Source organism: Hibiscus syriacus, unplaced genomic scaffold, assembly GCF_006381635.1.
Source record: "Hibiscus syriacus cultivar Baekdansim isolate YM2019G1 unplaced genomic scaffold, ASM638163v2 tig00117022_pilon, whole genome shotgun sequence".
In the NCBI taxonomy this organism is placed as follows: domain Eukaryota; kingdom Viridiplantae; phylum Streptophyta; class Magnoliopsida; order Malvales; family Malvaceae; genus Hibiscus; species Hibiscus syriacus.
The window spans coordinates 389,651-407,403 of NW_024063528.1; the positions used below are offsets into that span (position 1 = coordinate 389,651).

The window sequence follows — 17,753 nt, forward strand, 5'->3', positions numbered from 1 at the left end:
GATTCCATGCATTCAGGTCCTCTACCAATATTATTAGCTCCCGATGAATAGGTTGTCTGGCCTCTCTGCCTAAAAAGCCGGCATACACAAGTAGTAGAAGGCATACTCGGACAACATCGACGTCTTCCATCCGAGTGAAACCAGCTTTCTTATTAAATAATTTCTTCAGGTCGTCGACATGTAGGTTCGGCTTCTCCATTGACTCATCCGGAAAAACCCGGGATAACCATGATGGGCGGGCGATATGACGAGTGTACCGGCCTACATCATCGTGTCCGAATCGTAGACCAGTGATTAAGCAGAACTCCTTCCGCCCAAAGCAAGTATACGCTGGTGGAAAATGAAACCATATCTCTTCCTCACCACGTTGTATACTGTCGGGTAGATTTGATGTCATGGTCTGAAGCCACAAATGGGTCAAATTAGCATCTCCACCCGGATGCTGTACTCTCAGCCATGGCCCGAAGCAGGTTTCCTCAAACAATTGTCTTTGAGCAGGTGAAAGCTTCTTTGCAATTGTAGTGGCCAGGCTGACTTTATTTCTCAAGGTCAATTGAGCCGAAAAAAATTTCTACAAAAACAATAAACATACCAAGTTAGATATACCAAAAACTACACTGTGAAGATATACCAAAAACAATAAACATAAAAAGTAGTAGTTTATTCTTTAAACTAAAATTTGCAACACTGTTTTGTCTTTTGGTTGAAATGAAAATCGCAACGAGAGAATCGCAACGCGAGATGACAATCGCAACGCGAAATGAAAATCGCAACGAGAGAATCGCAACGCGAAATGAAAATCGCAATGCGATTTTGGTTTCGCGTTGCGATTCTCTCGTTGCGATTTCCATTTCGCGTTGCGATTCTCTCGTTGCGACAGTCATTCTCTCGTTGCGATTTTCATTTATCTCGTTGCGACTCTTCTGCAAATTGAAACTTGAATGGATTGCATTACTTCAACCAAAAGACAGAACAAAGACAAAGACAAATACTAACTTGAAAATCGCAACGAGAGAATAGCAACGCGAAATGAAAATCGCAACGACAGAATCGTAACGCGAAATGAAATCTAAGTGAAATGGTTAATCTATTATTGAAATGACCAGTAAACTTATCATCAGTTTCAATATGAAAAACCTACAATAATGCAAACATTTCAAAATAAAAATAATTAAAAAAACTAACCCTCGGAGGTTGATTTTCCATTTCTGAATATTGTGAGGGATTTCTGACCGTGAATGGTTGTGAGGGATTTCGCCGGAGATGGGGACGGAAATCTTCGGAGATGGGGACGGATTTCTTCGCCGTAGAGAGTGAGAGATGGAGATGGGACTGAGTTGTGATTTTAGGTTTAGGTTATGAGTTGCGATTACGGGATTTTGTCTTAATATTCTTTTTGTAATTTGAAAATAAAATACGCGTAGCGATTATAATGGCGCTTTAAATATCGCGTTGCGATTTACGGATACGCGTTGCGATTTTATGTATTATCGTTGCGATTTACGGATACGCGTTGCGATATACGGATACGCATTGCGATTTACCCATACGCGTTGCGATTTACGGATACACGTTGCGATTTACGGATACGCGTTGCGATTTATGTGTTCGCGTTGCGATTTTCATATTCGCGTTGCGATTTTGGAAAATCGCAATGCGAATTTGTACTATCGCATCGCGATTTTCAAGAATCGCGTTGCGATTTTGGAAACTGATTTGCGATTCTGGAAACTGATTTGCGATTCTGGGGATCGCGTTGCGATTTTTATTTCGCGTTGCGATTTTGTTGGTCATTTTGGCAAATCCAAAAAAAGTTGGTTAAAATCGTATATTATAACTTTTTTTTGGTCACTGAGGCGATTTTCTCTAGATAATAAAGTGTAGAAGGAAAATATTTGCAAATGAGAAAATTTGCATTTTCTATTGAAAACGTTAATAATGGGTCTGGTTGAAGCCTTGAGGGTCCGTTTGGTTCACAGAATGTAAGATTATCAGTTTTAAGGATATTTTAGTTCAAAATACCGGTAATCCAATAATACCTAAGGGAATAGAGGTAATGACATTCCCAGTAATATACCCAAAAAAATTCACTATTGATAATAAACATTATCGGGAATGACATTCCCGGCCAACCAAACGGGGAAATGTGAATTCTATCATCATGGGAATCCCATATTCCCCGAACCAAACAGCCCATGAAGATATATTTAGTAAAACATGCTGATTTGATAGATATTTTTAACCCACACGTAAACTAATGAGTAAACTACAGCATTAGTCATCAAATTATTAAGAATATTCTATTTTGGTCATTGATGTTACATTTGTGTTTAAATTTAGTCACCTGTCATCAAATTAGTTTGATCGTGTATTTACTTGTCGATATTTATAAGTTCTCTTAATTTGATCTTAATTGTAAATAGTTTAAATCATTTTAGCCCTCACAATTACAAATTCTATCAGTTTAAAACTTCACATTTTTGCATTTAATCCTCGACAATTACAAATTCTATTAATTCCATTCTAATTCTAAACAACTAAAATAAATTAGCTCTCACATTTTTAAATTCTCTCAATTTGGTCCTAATCTAAATAATTTAATAAAAATAGCCCTCGTGTTTGTAAACTCTATCAATTTGATCCTGCTTGGAATAATTCAACAAGTTTAACCCTTACATTTGTAAATTCAATCAATATTTGACCCTCTACAATTACATATTTAGTCCCAACACTTACAAATTTTATTAATTTCATCCTAACTCTAAATGATTCAACAAATTTAACCCTCATGTTTATAAATATTATCAATTTGGTCATCCATATTTATCCATTAGAGTCCAAGTGAGAGATTGTTAGATCATATGAATATGACATGTATAGTAAGTAAATTGTATGATATTTACTATCATAGAATAGTTGGCACAAATTAAAGTGATCTAATACGATTAAGGTTAACTAGACTTAAATAATTAAATTTAATGTGTACCACGTACGTGTGTTGTAAATGGTTAAGAAATATTATGAATAAATACTAGGGATGGGCAAAATACCTAAACCCGACGGATTCCGACTCGACCCGACCTTATAGGGGCGGTTTTTTTGAAATTTCAAGGTTTTGGGCAGGGCCAAGTTTAAGAAAGATTTTTAATATATTTTTATAATATTAAAATATATTATTTAATATTAAAATTATAATAAATTATTATAAAATTTATTATTTTAATTATTTATAAAAATAATAAATAATTATAAATATATTATTTTAATTGTTTTAAATATTAATATATTCAGGTTGGGTTGTGGTTGTGATTTTAGTATAAAAATCGAGTTGGATTCGGGGCGGAAGTAAAGTTAAAAATTATCGAGGCGGGTCGGTGATGAGTATAGACAATATATTTTTGGGTCCAGGTGATGAGTTGATTAGAAATTAAGAATAATGTGAAAATTTTATATTAGGGTTATGGTCCCTATATTACACCCGAGTTAATTTTTCAGGCATCTATCTTTTAGAGAAAAAAAAGAGCAACCATTTTTAAAATGCATGTATGCTAATTTAAAAGATCAAAACACTATATTTAAAATTTCAGCATCAGTATTTAAGATATTCAATTTATATTAATCGATACGTGTTCAATTTTACATATAATTTATTATTATTAATGGTTTGGCGTGATAAATATATTCAATTTTATTTTAATTTTTTTTATTAAGCTAAGGTGATTACAAAATATTATATGTTCTAAATACTCTAACTATTTGACAATGAACGCTCAATCACCATGTTATAGCCACTGGTACTCGAACCTGTGACCTCTAGGAACAACAACAATTCTTTTAACCACTGGGTAAGTTGGTTTGTGCTTTGGTTCAATCTTAACATACAAGAAATGGTCATGCAATAAATTCTTATTTTTCAAATATTAATAAGATTGCTTTTACATTTGTAAGATGCCTTGTAGCATTACAACAAATTTCTATATATATTAATTAAAATATTAAAAAAAATGTTTTGAGTAAAAATTATTGATTAAAAATATTACTTAGTTAAATCAATGTTTCGCATTTTTAATATTTATTCATTTATTCTTAATTATGTATCGGTTAATAAGACACGTTTATTGTCAAAATTTTAATTCAATAGTTGACTTTGTTAATATTTTTCAAATTTAACATCAATATCATCGTAAAATCATACTAGTTTCAGAACCAAATTATTATGATTTCAATAAAAAATGACAAATAATTATACTAACCTCAAACTTTATGGATATATAAGGACTAAAACGTATTTTGACCCAACCTTTCGGATTTTAGTAAGTGAAATTGAATACATTTTTTATCGATCAGTAAAAAGTTCGATACTTCGTATAAAGATTTTGAATTTAAATCCTATATACAATGAAACTGATGTTAAAAGAACTATAATGGATACTTGTAACTTAATTTTCAAACATAAAGATTCTAAATAACTAATAGGATTAGATATATTAAAAAAATAAAATTAGTTTTATTAAACAACAAAGGTAAGGTACCAGACAAACACAATCTCAAAATGAAATAAAAGGGTAAAAAAAAACCTTTCATTGAATACATGTTTCATCTTTTACGGATTATAAGTAATGCACTATTATTCAGTAATCAGATATGTCACGAATAAATACAATCAAATTATGAACCTGCTTATAGATAGTAATGTATAGCATAATAGCATAACACGTCAAATGCATCAAACAAGTTAAGGAGACACACCTATAATAGCTAATCAACATCGACTAAGACTTACGCTTCCCATGATCAATTGCACTAGGTCCTGCGGAATGGAGACCTAAATCAAGACTACTCTATGAATATGAATGTCAAACATCTAAATGGAAATAATCTATAAAATCACTAAACAAAACTTACTCGTATATCGAGAGGAGCGGGTAGAATCGAGCTGAACAAAACGGGAGTGATCAGAGTCTACTAGAGAGTGATCATAAGATACGAGAGCACATTCAGAAAAGAACACCAAAATGTGAGTCCAAAATATCATATTTAACTTAACATAATTAAGATTTTAAGCGGTAAATGATGTAAAACATGACTTTTAAATCAGAATTTGACAAAACATAATGTCAAAACGGACGCAAGACGTCGACAAGCATAAAAATAAAAGTCTTCAAAAAAAAAGTCAACGGGTCAAAAAATAATTTTAATATATTAGTTTTTTGAGTCATTCACTAGCTTTTTGAATTGGATATTAAGTAGTTCGTTTAACCTCGTTAAGAACTCGAGTAGCTCACAATATATGGTTACACCAAAAAATAATTTTAATATAAATATAGAAATAAAGATATCATTATGATAATATTAATTATAATTTAAAATAAAAATAACATAATAATTTTAAATTGAGTTAGTGTTTAAGTTAACTCGTGACATCAAACTTAATTAAAATTTTAGTTAAATATAATACTAATATAAATTACAGTTTAAAGATAATTTAATAATTTTAAAAGTTGAGGTTTGAATTAACTTGTAATTTAAAATTTATTAAATTTTAATTATTAATATAACTTAATAATAATTTTAATATTTCCAATTTTTTAATAAAGACATCATAGATGTCGTTAGATTTTAACAATTACCGCGTGGCAACAGTACAAGAACCACAGCGTCAACAACAATTCACGGGCTATAGCATCCCTATAAATACTCTCTACCTTTCGTAATGTTACCTCCTCGTTCCCTTTACGCCAAAAATTTCTTATTTTTTCTTCTTTTCTTTTCCCTTTCTGAAACTTAAACAAAATTATATGGAAAATCAAAAACCGCTACGGAATGGGAACAATGTTGACGGTGGCTTATTAACCTCCGTCGATGACCTCCGCCGTGAAGGGGATGGATCGGCCTTAATCTTCCTCGGAACCGGCTGCTCCAGCGCCGTCCCTAACGCAATGTGCCTCCTACAGCCATCCGATCCTCCTTGTCACGTTTGCTCTCAATCCCTCTCTATCCCTCCTGAGCGCAACCCTAATTACAGGTTTACTTCCATTCCCCCTTCCTTTTGCTTAAATTTATGTATGTATGATTATTATTTGGCATACCGTGGTGGTGGATTTTGTTAACTTCTTCAAAAGAGAGCTTTCTCTTATATTTAATATCAATTAAAATTAAAAAGGTCCCCTTTTGTACCGAATTATTATATATATAATATTGCGGATCTGAACTTTTCCAAGCTTTTTTGTGCCTAAGATAAGTTTTTCGGTTTAGTTTCTTAAAAGATATTAGTTTTCCCCCCTTTTTGTTTTGATTTCGATGTTTCCCCCCAGGTGTAATACATCTTTGCTTATAGATTATTGTTCGACAAATGGTATTCATAATTATATTATAATTGATGTTGGGAAGACATTTAAGGAGCAAGTTCTTCGATGGTTTACATTCCACAAGATTCCTCGGATCGATTCGGTGAGTTAAATTTCATTTCTTTCCCACATTTATTGTTTTGGTTTATTTTTGTAGTAAATTATTTGAAAAAATGGTTAGGATTTAAATTTGGTTTTACCCGTTTTATTGTTTTATATGATTTATAGCGAGTTAGTTGTACGTATGTAATTGCTTTATGTTTTTTTACTAATATAATATTTTCTGTTTATGATCGAAGTTCCAAGCTAGTACTCATTTCTGTATGCATGCAGATTGTTTTGACTCATGAACATGCTGATGCAGTTCTTGGTTTGGATGATGTACGTGTTGTACAACCTCATAGTCCTACAAACGATATTGATCCCACTGAGGTTTACCTAACTCAATATGCCATGGATAGGTAATACTATGCTCTCCTTTTGATTTCACGGGGTCATTGTTTGTAGCCTACAGATTGCTTGTTGTGCTTATATATCATCAATATATATGTCCTTTGACATGTTTTTTGTGATGCGAGAGGTTAATGAATTAACATGCTTTAAGTAGCTTATTCAAAAGTTTGGTTTTGGATGTTAGAATTGAAGCTTATTTCCCTAGCAAGCTATCAATAGAAGAAAGGATTTGTTTTGGGTTATGATATCTCTAGCAACCTTGAATAATGTTTACTTTGGTTCTCCCTAAACAGCATTGCCACAAAATTTCCTTACTTGGTTCAGAAGAAACTTAGAGACGGTCAAGAAGTACGGAGGGTGGCACAGCTTGACTGGAAGATAATTGAGGAGAGCTGTGACAAGCCATTTGTTGCTTCAGGACTAAAATTTGTTCCTTTGCCAGTTAGTATGCTTTCTTAATATAATATACTGTATCTACCTTAAAATTTATGTCCAAGTGCTTAATCAGACTTTTGATCCAGGTGATGCATGGAGAAGATTATATCTGTTTGGGTTTTCTTTTTTGGTGAAAAATCTAAAGTGGCTTATATTTCTGATGTCTCACGTTTTCCTCCAAACACAGAGTATGGTAGGTGTTGCTTTTGCTCCTTTTATTGTTGGTGCACGTGCATTTACACTTTTATGCATATTTCATTCTTATTGATGTTAAATGTGGGGAGGAGACTTCTATTTTCTACACGCTATCTTTAGTAGCTTGTCAATGTTAGACTTGTAGGAATGCATGCATTGGATTTTCCTCAATAACTTAACAATTGAATGATCCTTCAAGTATTGTTTTAGTATTTTCTTCCCCAAATGGCTCACAAACAGGATACTTCTTTATGGCTTTACTCAAATTGCAAAAGATAAAATGCTTACGGATCATTGCTTTATGCACTTATTCTGATCCGTTGATGCCTAGTGACTTGGTGAAAAGAAAGAACATGTTTTCTCCCTTCTAAGTTTTTGGCGTTCTAAGTATTTTCTTTATGCATTTACTTTGATCTGTTAATTTCATGAATTGTGTTTGATCGGAATATTATGTTTACAGTTATTTCCAAAACTGGTGGTGGACAATTGGATCTTCTGATATTGGATTGTTTATTCAAGGTATGTTACTTCCTTGGTTCTCCCTTTTCCGTGTTGTTGATTACTGCCTTCAATTGTTGTAGTTTGTGAATCGTCTAGGAACTTAAGGAAATTGAATGACAGAATTTGATCCACGCTGATTCTTCCATAACATATCTGCTTATATGCGAGTGCTGCTCTACCTTAGGTGATTGTTTAATATGTCGAATGGTCAAGTTGGGATTTGTTTTTGGGTTACAAATTGTGGCATATTGAATTGTAAGATTTGAAAAAGCTGACATGGGGAAAGGTTACTTTAATCTAATTTCTATATATGTAGTAACTCAATTTTCAGCAACTTAAAAAACTACTATTGTCTATTATAGAGGTTTTATGAACATCTATGTACCTTCCCTTGAAGATAATATGGTTTACGTATTTTTCTCTTTAATGATGATGGTTGAGATCTTTATTCCAGTTCACTCCAATGGATTTGAGGTGTAAATTACCGTGCTTTGTCTGTCAATCACTGATTTATGATTGTCATATTATTTATCGTGTACCTTCTCTGACTTAACATGCCTTATGTTTTCTACATACCAGAAAGGATCCCATAACGTCCACTTATGCTTACCTCAGGTTTATTCTAAATGTTCCAATAATTCATCTTCGTATTATTATTTTAATGGTCACAAACCAATCATAACTCACTCGCATGTTTTATTTTTCAGACTCTCAAGGCTGTAAAGAGGATATGTCCGAAACGAGCTCTATTAATTGGAATGACTCACGATTTCGATCAAAATGAAGACAAAGAGTTGATTATGGAATTGTCTGAGAGGTAAATTGGATTTCCATCTTCCTTTTACAGAATTTCATGTTAATTGAAATTTACCTGAATTTCTCAGAAACAAAACAATATCCGACATTCTTTTTAACTGTATGTAGTGAAGGAATCGACATCCAAGTCCAACTCGCACACGATGGTCTGAAGGTCCCCATAGACCTATAGTGAGGTGAGCCATGTCCTTTGGAAGCTCATTCATGCTATATATCGTTTATATGTGTGTATATGTTATATGTACATGTACGTGTAGCTTTGAAAGCAATGGATGTAAATGTTCATACATGTACTTGTACATATATGTATGTGTCCTCGGTAGCTCTTTGCTTGTACTTGGATCGTGGACATAATACCAAGTACCCTTTTATCTCTTGTTTATGCAGGTTTGCAGTAATGCTGTGATTTCGGGAGAGAAAAGTTCATGGTTTTCCATCCCATCCATCTTTTGATGGGAGAAGAAGAGCAAGTTATTATTAAGTTTAGAGTAAATTCATTTATAAGATTTCGGTAGCTAATTGGTTTCAAGAGTTTTATCATATACATAGTAAACGATGTCGTTCATCATTTTTTTTAGAAGTGTTCCTACTTGTTTTATTAGTAATTTCGTTTTATAGGGATTAAATTTTAATATTTAAAATAGTTCAGAGATTCTTAGCATATCTAAACCTTATATTACTATAATATTTATTTATTTATTTATTCATTTCTAACAATCCACCGATAATCATATATATATGATTAACACAGGAGAATGGTGTTAAGTAGCTTTACAACCTTATATTCCTTTCAATGTGCTTCTTAGGATTACGGCTAAAAAGGTCCTGCAGTGAACTTAACTTGTGATATGGTGGGATGTCGTCTGAGGGACGATCTAAATTCTCGGTGAAGTCTGCTTACTGTTTGGCGGGGGCCTCCGGCGGTAGCAAGGAGCCTGTTTGGGGTTTAATACATAAATATTATGGGATGTCGAAAATCAAATATTTTTTATGGCTCATTGGAAAGGATCGTCTTATGACCAATACAGAAGGGGTGGGACGTCACTTTTCTTTTGATAACAAATGGTCGTCGTGCATGGTTACTGTTGAAGATACTCAAAGTGCAGGACTAACGTTGTTGGTTAGTGTGTGTTTGTTTCGGTTTCTTGTCCTTTGTTGTTACACTCTTATTGTCCAATGTACTTTTTTCCTTCTACTAGGTTTAAGAGAGTTTTTTAACGAAGTACGTGACAATCCCTTTTCACCCAAAAAAATATTAAAGATAAAAGAATTATTTTTTGAGTTTTTCTTCTAATATTTAACAACATGATAAAAAAGACAAAATAATTTATGTTAACTTAATGACATCGTTATTATTATATGATATTTAGATCAATTAGATAAAAATTAAACTTTAAGAATAATAAAGAACATAGTAAACATTTAAGGACTAAAATAATTATACTTTTAAAGTTAAGGGACTGAAAAGATTCTTCTACCCTTTTAATATATTTGATTTAAATTATTCATACAATAAACATGGTAAATTTGCTTGGATAATGAGATAAAAAAAAAAAGTAATTTTCCCACTTACTATATCTTCAAATTAAAAACACATTGGTCATATCTTTCCCGTAAAAATTAAAGAAACATTATATTTTTGACATCTTTTAAGTGACATTGTAGTAATTATCTTATTTAACATAGAATTCGTAGGGCACACTATGTGAAATTTATTTTTTCACAACATTATAAGGGCAATTTTACCCAATAAACATATTTATATTAAATATATTACACATCAAGTTTAAGCTAATATTTAACACTCAAGCAAATGATATTTGATATTTGATGATTTAATCAGGATATTTTTGAAATTAGGGACAAACATTGAATCTAGAGCATGGTTTAAGGACCTTTTCTGAAATTAACCCAGACTTGAAATAAGATGTTCAAATTAAAACAAAACAAAAACAAAATATTATTATTATAATAGTAATTGGCTGTGTTTTCTTCTTTATTTAGCTTCTGTAAGTAAATCGGTTGCTTGTCTTCTGTCTCTCCTTTAAGCGTGATCAATTCATTCACCTCTAAAATCTCAAACCCTAAATTTAAAAAACCCCAAAATTTCCATTGTAATTTCATATATTTTTAAAAGATTTCATCATTTTTTGGTGAATTTTGAAATTTTTTAATTAATTTCTATTTGGGAGCAATGGCGGTGTTATTGGAAGATATTGTAAAATCTGTGGAGATGTGGTTGAAGCTGATTAAGAAGCCGCAACCTTACGTTGACCCGAATTTGGACCCGGTTTTACTAGTCCCAGGTATTGCCGGGTCGAATTTGACTGCCGTGGATGATCAAAATGGGAAAGAAGAGCGGGTATGGGTTCGGATCCTCGGTGCCGATTATAAGTTCCGGACCAAGCTCTGGTCTCGTTTTGATCCTTCTACCGGTGAATTTTCTTTCTATTTTAATAGTGGAATTGTTGAAGCTTGAAAGTGTTTTTCTTTTTTGATTAAGTATTTTGGGTTTTTTTTTCTTACGTTCATAATCATTGGAATTAGCTATTGCGTGTTGGGATCAATTAGCTAAGATTTTGTTGAAAGAACTTTCCATTGAATTTAAAGTGTGATTTCTTTTTAATGAGAGAAACTTTTTATGTTTTGTTCTGAGATTTTTGGATTGATCATGTAATTGTTGTTTAATTGGTTTTGAAACAGGTAAAACTGTATCCTTAGATCCAAATACAACTATTAAAGTTCCTGATGGAAGATATGGACTTCAAGCTATTGATGTATTGGACCCTGACATGGTATACATGCACGCATGCATACATACATCCATAAATATATGTGTATTATCATGTAATGTATGATCCAAGAAGTTTTATTTGGATGTTAACCTCAAAAAAAATGAAATTTCTGCCCCTTAACTGAAGCTAGATTTCATTTTGGATGGAGTGACAATGAAATAATGATGGGTTTTGATGATCTTTTCGTTTTGATGCAAGATCATCGATCGTGAGTGTGTTGGTTATTTTCACGATATGATTGTTGAAATGATCAAGTGGGGTTTTCAAGAAGGGAAAACGCTTTTCGGGTTTGGTTATGATTTTCGCCAGAGTAACAGGTATAATCATTGATTAACTTGTTAATCGCTTCTCTTCCTAATGTAGTCTGGTGGCCTTTTTGTCTTTGTAATTGAATATTTGTTTCCAGTGTGATGATAGTTTTTTTCCCCCTTTTAGGTTGCAAGAAAGAATGGACTGCCTGGCAGCGAAATTGGAGTCGGTGTACAATGCTTCAGGAGGGAAAAAGATAAATATTATTAGCCATTCTATGGGCGGCCTTTTGGTAAAATGTTTCATGGGCCTTCACAGCGATGTAAGGAATCCACTCCCATCTTCTTTTTCGTTATCCTTGTTCTACTTCTCCACTTTTCCCGTATCAATGTATGGTACTATGATTTAGTATTGTATGTCTTCATGATATACTGCTGCTTTACTTCTGTAGATTTTTCAGAAATATGTGAATAACTGGATTGCAATTGCTGCACCATTCCGGGGTAAGTTGTGTTTGTAACTTGAGTAGAGAACAAGACAATTAATAGTTTCAATTCAAATCAACAATTTCCCCAAGGGAAATTGCGGAATTGTAAAGTATTACCTGACTTGAGCATTTTCAATTTAAACATCGTTCAATTCCGGATTTGGAAACATTATCCATCACAATGTCCACTAAAGAAACCAATAGTTCTGGCAAAAAGCAAGAGAGGATCTAGTAGTTAGACAGTTTGATCTAGTTTCGATTCAAGTCCTTATTGAGATGCAATTTAAATGTTTCCAACAGGTGCACCTGGATATATTGCTTCTACCTTTCTAAATGGAATGTCATTTGTTGACGGGTGGGAACAGAATTTTTTCATTTCAAAGTGGAGCATGCATCAATTGGTATGTGTAGTTACTTTCTAAATTACTCGTCATTTTCAGTATTTCTACTTAGATGCTCATGGGAGCATTAACTCTCTATTGGCGTGTCCATCACTTACGAATGTAGAGCCTGTTAAAATGTCTCACCTCTCTCACCTAATCATGCACTCGTACTTTTGATTGGTGGGATTAAATGTTAATGAGTAATCTGAAATGATTATCCTACTCCATGTTGCCTTAGTTTGATGAAAGATTGTGATTACCTTATGCTGTAGACAGCCAGTAGATGCTACATGCGAGTTTATTGAATGCTTGTGTAGATTTTGTTATGCCTATGCTCTTCATTGTTATTTTGAGATCAGTTTGAATTGTTTATTTCTGTGCTGCATCATTCAGCTAATCGAGTGCCCATCGATATATGAGTTAATGGCTTGTCCACATTTCCATTGGCAACATACACCATTTCTTGAGATATGGAGGGAGAAAGAAGGTTGTGATGGAATTCCTCGTACTATTCTAGAATCCTATTGCCCTTGAGATTGCATTGATATTTTTAAGGAAGCTCTTTCTGATAACTCGGTAAGCTATGAACATTGATTGTGCAAGAAGTTATTTGTCTTAGGTGTGAGTCCATTACTAATAAATAAATAAATTGAAAAAGGAAAAGCTTCATTGAGAAGTATCTTAAGATAAAATAAGGAAATTATCTTCAATTATGGGTTCCAAGCAATCATTTGTGTTTTTAATTTCAGGTCGATTATGACGGGGAGAATATTCCACTACCTTTCAATTTGGAGATCTTGAAATGGGTTAAAGAGACACAAAATGTGTTGTCTCATGCTAAGGTTCCTTCTGGAGTTAAATTCTACAATATATATGGGATCAATCTTGAGACACCACACGGCGTTTGGTGATGCCTCTATTCAATTGTTTTGTTTAAATTGCTCGATGATTATTTTCGTTTCAGCTACAAACTTTAGATTATTTGTGTTATTTCTGTACTTTGGGTTCTGATTTTTAATTTTAATAATTTTGCACCTACGGAAGTGAGGAGACACCGGTTACAAATATACATGACTTACGGTTCTTTCAGGTGATTTTTGTTGGTGCTGTTATTCTAAAGAATTGTAAATCAGCCCAAATATACAAGACTTAATGATTTGATTACTGAATTTCTTTTGTATATCAGCCCAAGTATGTATATGTTGATGGTGATGGAACAGTTCCGACCGAATCAGCTAAGGTTAGCCTACTCCCGTTTTCTTACGTAGTTATTCCGGTATTTACCATATTAATTGAAATACAATTAACTGCGGAAAAAGTCTCATATTTAAAACGTTAGAATTCTTGCAATTTATGTATCAAGTAATCCATGTAATCTATGTGGTTATTCGAGTCACGAAGAATGTTCGAGCGGCCATAGTCTTTAGATTTCAGTTAACCTCGTCCTTTGATAAGCAAGTTTATTCAGAATATCAGTTTTGACTGATAAATGTGCATTGTAATTTTTTTGTATTGTGTGATTGAAACTGCAACGTCTCTGACTCGTATTTGTTCTTGTTACTTCTAGGCAGATGGACTACAAGCCGAAGCTAGAGTTGCAGTCCCTGGTGAGCACCAGGGAATTCTTTGCGAACTGCATGTATTCCGAATCCTCAAACAGAGGTTGAGGGCAGGTGACCCGGATCCTTTCTACAACCCAATAAATGATTACGTTATTCTGCCGACGGCATTCAAAATGGAAAGTCACCGTGAGAAAGGCTTACAAGTTACTTCACTCAAAGAGGAATGGGAAATCATTTCTAAAGATGAAGATGATCCCGACTGCGTGGCTAGTACAAAACCAGTGGTCAGCTCGATTTCTGTTTCACAAGGGGGAAATAAGCAATCCTCGAGGTCCGAAGCAACCATCTTCGTTCATCCACAAAACGAGGGTAAGCAACATGTTGAGCTAAATGCCGTAAGTGTATCCGTTGATTAATGGAAATCGGACTCCATGAAAGGAAAGTAAAGCTTTTCATCTGTCCTCTGTAACTATGTATATTATTGTGTTTCATGACCTTGAACTCAAGCATGGTTTCTTTCAATGGTGTAAACTGTTGAGTACATTTATAAGCAGTGTATTATTATCTTCATCATCCTCGTAATAAATTTATTGTCACTAGATCAAACATCAAAATTAAACGACCTGTAAAATTATGAAGGTTTGTATTCGATACTCTGTTAACGACCTGATTAACTTAGCTTTCTGGGCTGAATGGCAACTCCTTTAACAACAAGCCCTCTCTTCCATTCGCCGGCATCATATTCATGGATGTAGATTTCCATTTCTCCACCATTCTCGAACGAAGCTTCGAATTCTCCGATTGGGCCTTTGATCTATTTCCCTATCGGCTTGTTCATCAATGTCTCCTTGCGTTCGATTTTTTGTTCACTGGCACTTCCCATCCATATGCTTCTTCTCTCAACATGACAATGAAGACAACCTGGTACATTGTCCCTGGTGAGAGCTTTGATACATTGAATTTTCCAACCAATTCTACCCAGCAAACTCGTACAAGCTCAGCAACTTCAATGACAACATCAGTGCAATAAATTAACCAAGGTTAATGTTACTAGGGTTCGAGGTGAGTGTTCAATTCGGGTATGTTTAATTATGGGTTTAATTGCACGAGACGTCCCCAAACTGTGAATATATCAAGTACGGATTCTTCACGAAAAATGAAAAATCGAAATACGAATGGATCGATCGACCTGGCCACTTCCGCTTGATGTGTCCAGTGCCAGAAACGGCTGTCTTCACCCCAAGTGATGGAGAGATCTCTCGCAAACAACATGAAGCAGTTTTTGTTTTTCTTATCCGCCCAGTACTTCTGCAACGATAACGGATGCTATCAAAATATCGAATATCATTAGTTCGTTCGAATGGTTCATTTAAATTATTAAATTTTATATAAAAAAACACTAGAATTCATTTTTCCGACATTGATTTTTGTGTGTGTGATAGACCGGAATCATTAACGGTATTAACTATTTCTACCGGCTAAGGACATTATGAAAGTCGAGAAACATAATTATGTTAATTTAAAATATAGCGATAAAATCTTGAACTCGACCATATAATTAAGAGGTACTCAAACCATAATTATAAAAGTAGAGGCGGGAGCAAACTTTGCTAATTTAAAGTACAGAGATTAAATCGTAAACTCGATCATCGTTGAGGGACCATAACCATAATTTGGCTTAACATCTTTTAACATGAATGAAGTACTTGCCTTTCTCTTTTGGTTCAAGACCCTGGAATGAAGCTGGTGGAGCACATTACCCATGCCGGACATACGGACAGACGAGTCGGCATCTTTCAAGATGGCTTCGTAGTTATACGGAAGTTGTATTTTCTCGGTTTTCTTCGATGATTTCGGATCAATGACAGGCTTAGGGTCGGTTGTTTTCTCCGTTAACGGCCGAACCGGGATGTTATTTTCCCGGTTCTTTGGCTCGACGCTATTGAGTTCGAGTTTCGGTTCCAAGTCTTGTGACTGTGAAGCTCCCATCTTTATTTAGTGTTATCCTCCTTCCGGGGAGTAGTGTATTTATAGTATGAAAGAAAGAATGTGTATTCCTACACAAGATAATTCGAACTCTGGTGTAAGTATATTAGTGCAAATAAAATATATAAAAGTTCCAAGTTTTATATGTATTTGAGGGAAATTTAATTTAATTTATTTTATTTATAATGTCATGATTCAAATTTATAACACTACGTTAAACAAGTTACGTGAGGAATTGAAAGTAAGAGGGTCTTTTATTCTTTATAAGGGCATCAATGTATTGAAAACTATATATATATGCGACTTTAAAGGAGATTACCAGCTAGGGATGGCAAACGGGCGGGTCGGGTGCGGATACCCCTTCCCCCATCCCCATCCCCATACCCACCTACTATTTTTCAATCCACCACCCGCCCACCATCCATGATGGGTACAAATTTTCAAATCCACACCCGCCCACGCAGGTACATTTTCAAATACATCCCCACACTCACTACCCACTAGCGACATACCCATCTAGACCTGCCTGACAACAAACTAATGAGATGTTGGAGTTGGTTCGCAGACAGTTCGTGATGGGGTAGCAGCGCATGCTTCAATTTGTCAGAGGAGTGGCTCTACGAATGTTATGGAGACATATTGTAGGGAGCATGTAGTCGCAGAGCTGGATTGTTGTGTTGCTTTCGATGTTAATGCTCATAGTGTGCCTAATATGGGTTTTGAGGGGCTAAAGAACATGGAAACTGCTGCTTTTGATGTTAATGCTTATAGTACGGCTAATTTGTGTTTGGATGGGCAGCATGGGCTAAAGAACATGGAAAGTGACGTGGTTATTGGATTATGGGTTTAATCAAAGAGTCGAATATTTCCCTAATTAAATACCAGATTAAAGACTAAATATCCTTAATATTTAGTTAAATTATATGTTATATATTATATAATATTAAAATTTATAAATTAGTCTCTAAAATTACACCTAAATTCATAATGGTCCAAAATTTAATAGATATTTAGCTGGGCGGGCGGATGTGGGGCGGGTGGATGCAGGGTGGGTAATGTCTCAAACCCATTACCCGCCCACCACCCACGACGGGTACCACTTTATAAATCCACACCCGCCCACTATCCGCTAAAATTATACCCATCCCCGCTCCAATTGGAGCGGATGCGGTGCGGAATCCACGAAACTGTACCCGTTTGCCATCCCTATTACCAACATCTTATGGCTATTTCACGATAACGCAAGACAAAAAAAAAAGATCGGATGCTTTTGCCGACGGTTTTGCTTTTTTATATTTTTTTCGTGTGAATTACAAATAGAAATGTAAACGAGTTAAGTCGAGATCGAATATTGTTGAACTTGCTTCGAAAAGTTTAAAGTTAAGTTTGATTAGATTCATAAATTCGTGAATTTAAAATTGTCAAATTTGATTTGAACTCGTAATCGAAAAATGAAGTTTGACTCAAAAACTCGCGAATTTAAAATTTTCAAGCTCTACTCGAAATTAAAAATTGAAGTTTGATTCGAGCTAAAAAAATTATAA

The 17,753-nt window shown here is 34.1% G+C and overlaps 3 pseudogenes; 2 read left to right on the forward strand and 1 right to left on the reverse strand.

The window, feature by feature from the left end:
• Positions 1-5,737: 5,737 nt before the first annotated feature.
• Positions 5,738-9,353, forward strand: LOC120195967 (annotated as a pseudogene).
• A 1,588-nt stretch (positions 9,354-10,941) lies between these two features.
• Positions 10,942-14,769, forward strand: LOC120195966 (annotated as a pseudogene).
• Positions 14,770-14,893: 124 nt separating this feature from the next.
• On the reverse strand, positions 14,894-16,292 carry LOC120196003 (annotated as a pseudogene).
• Positions 16,293-17,753: the final 1,461 nt, after the last annotated feature.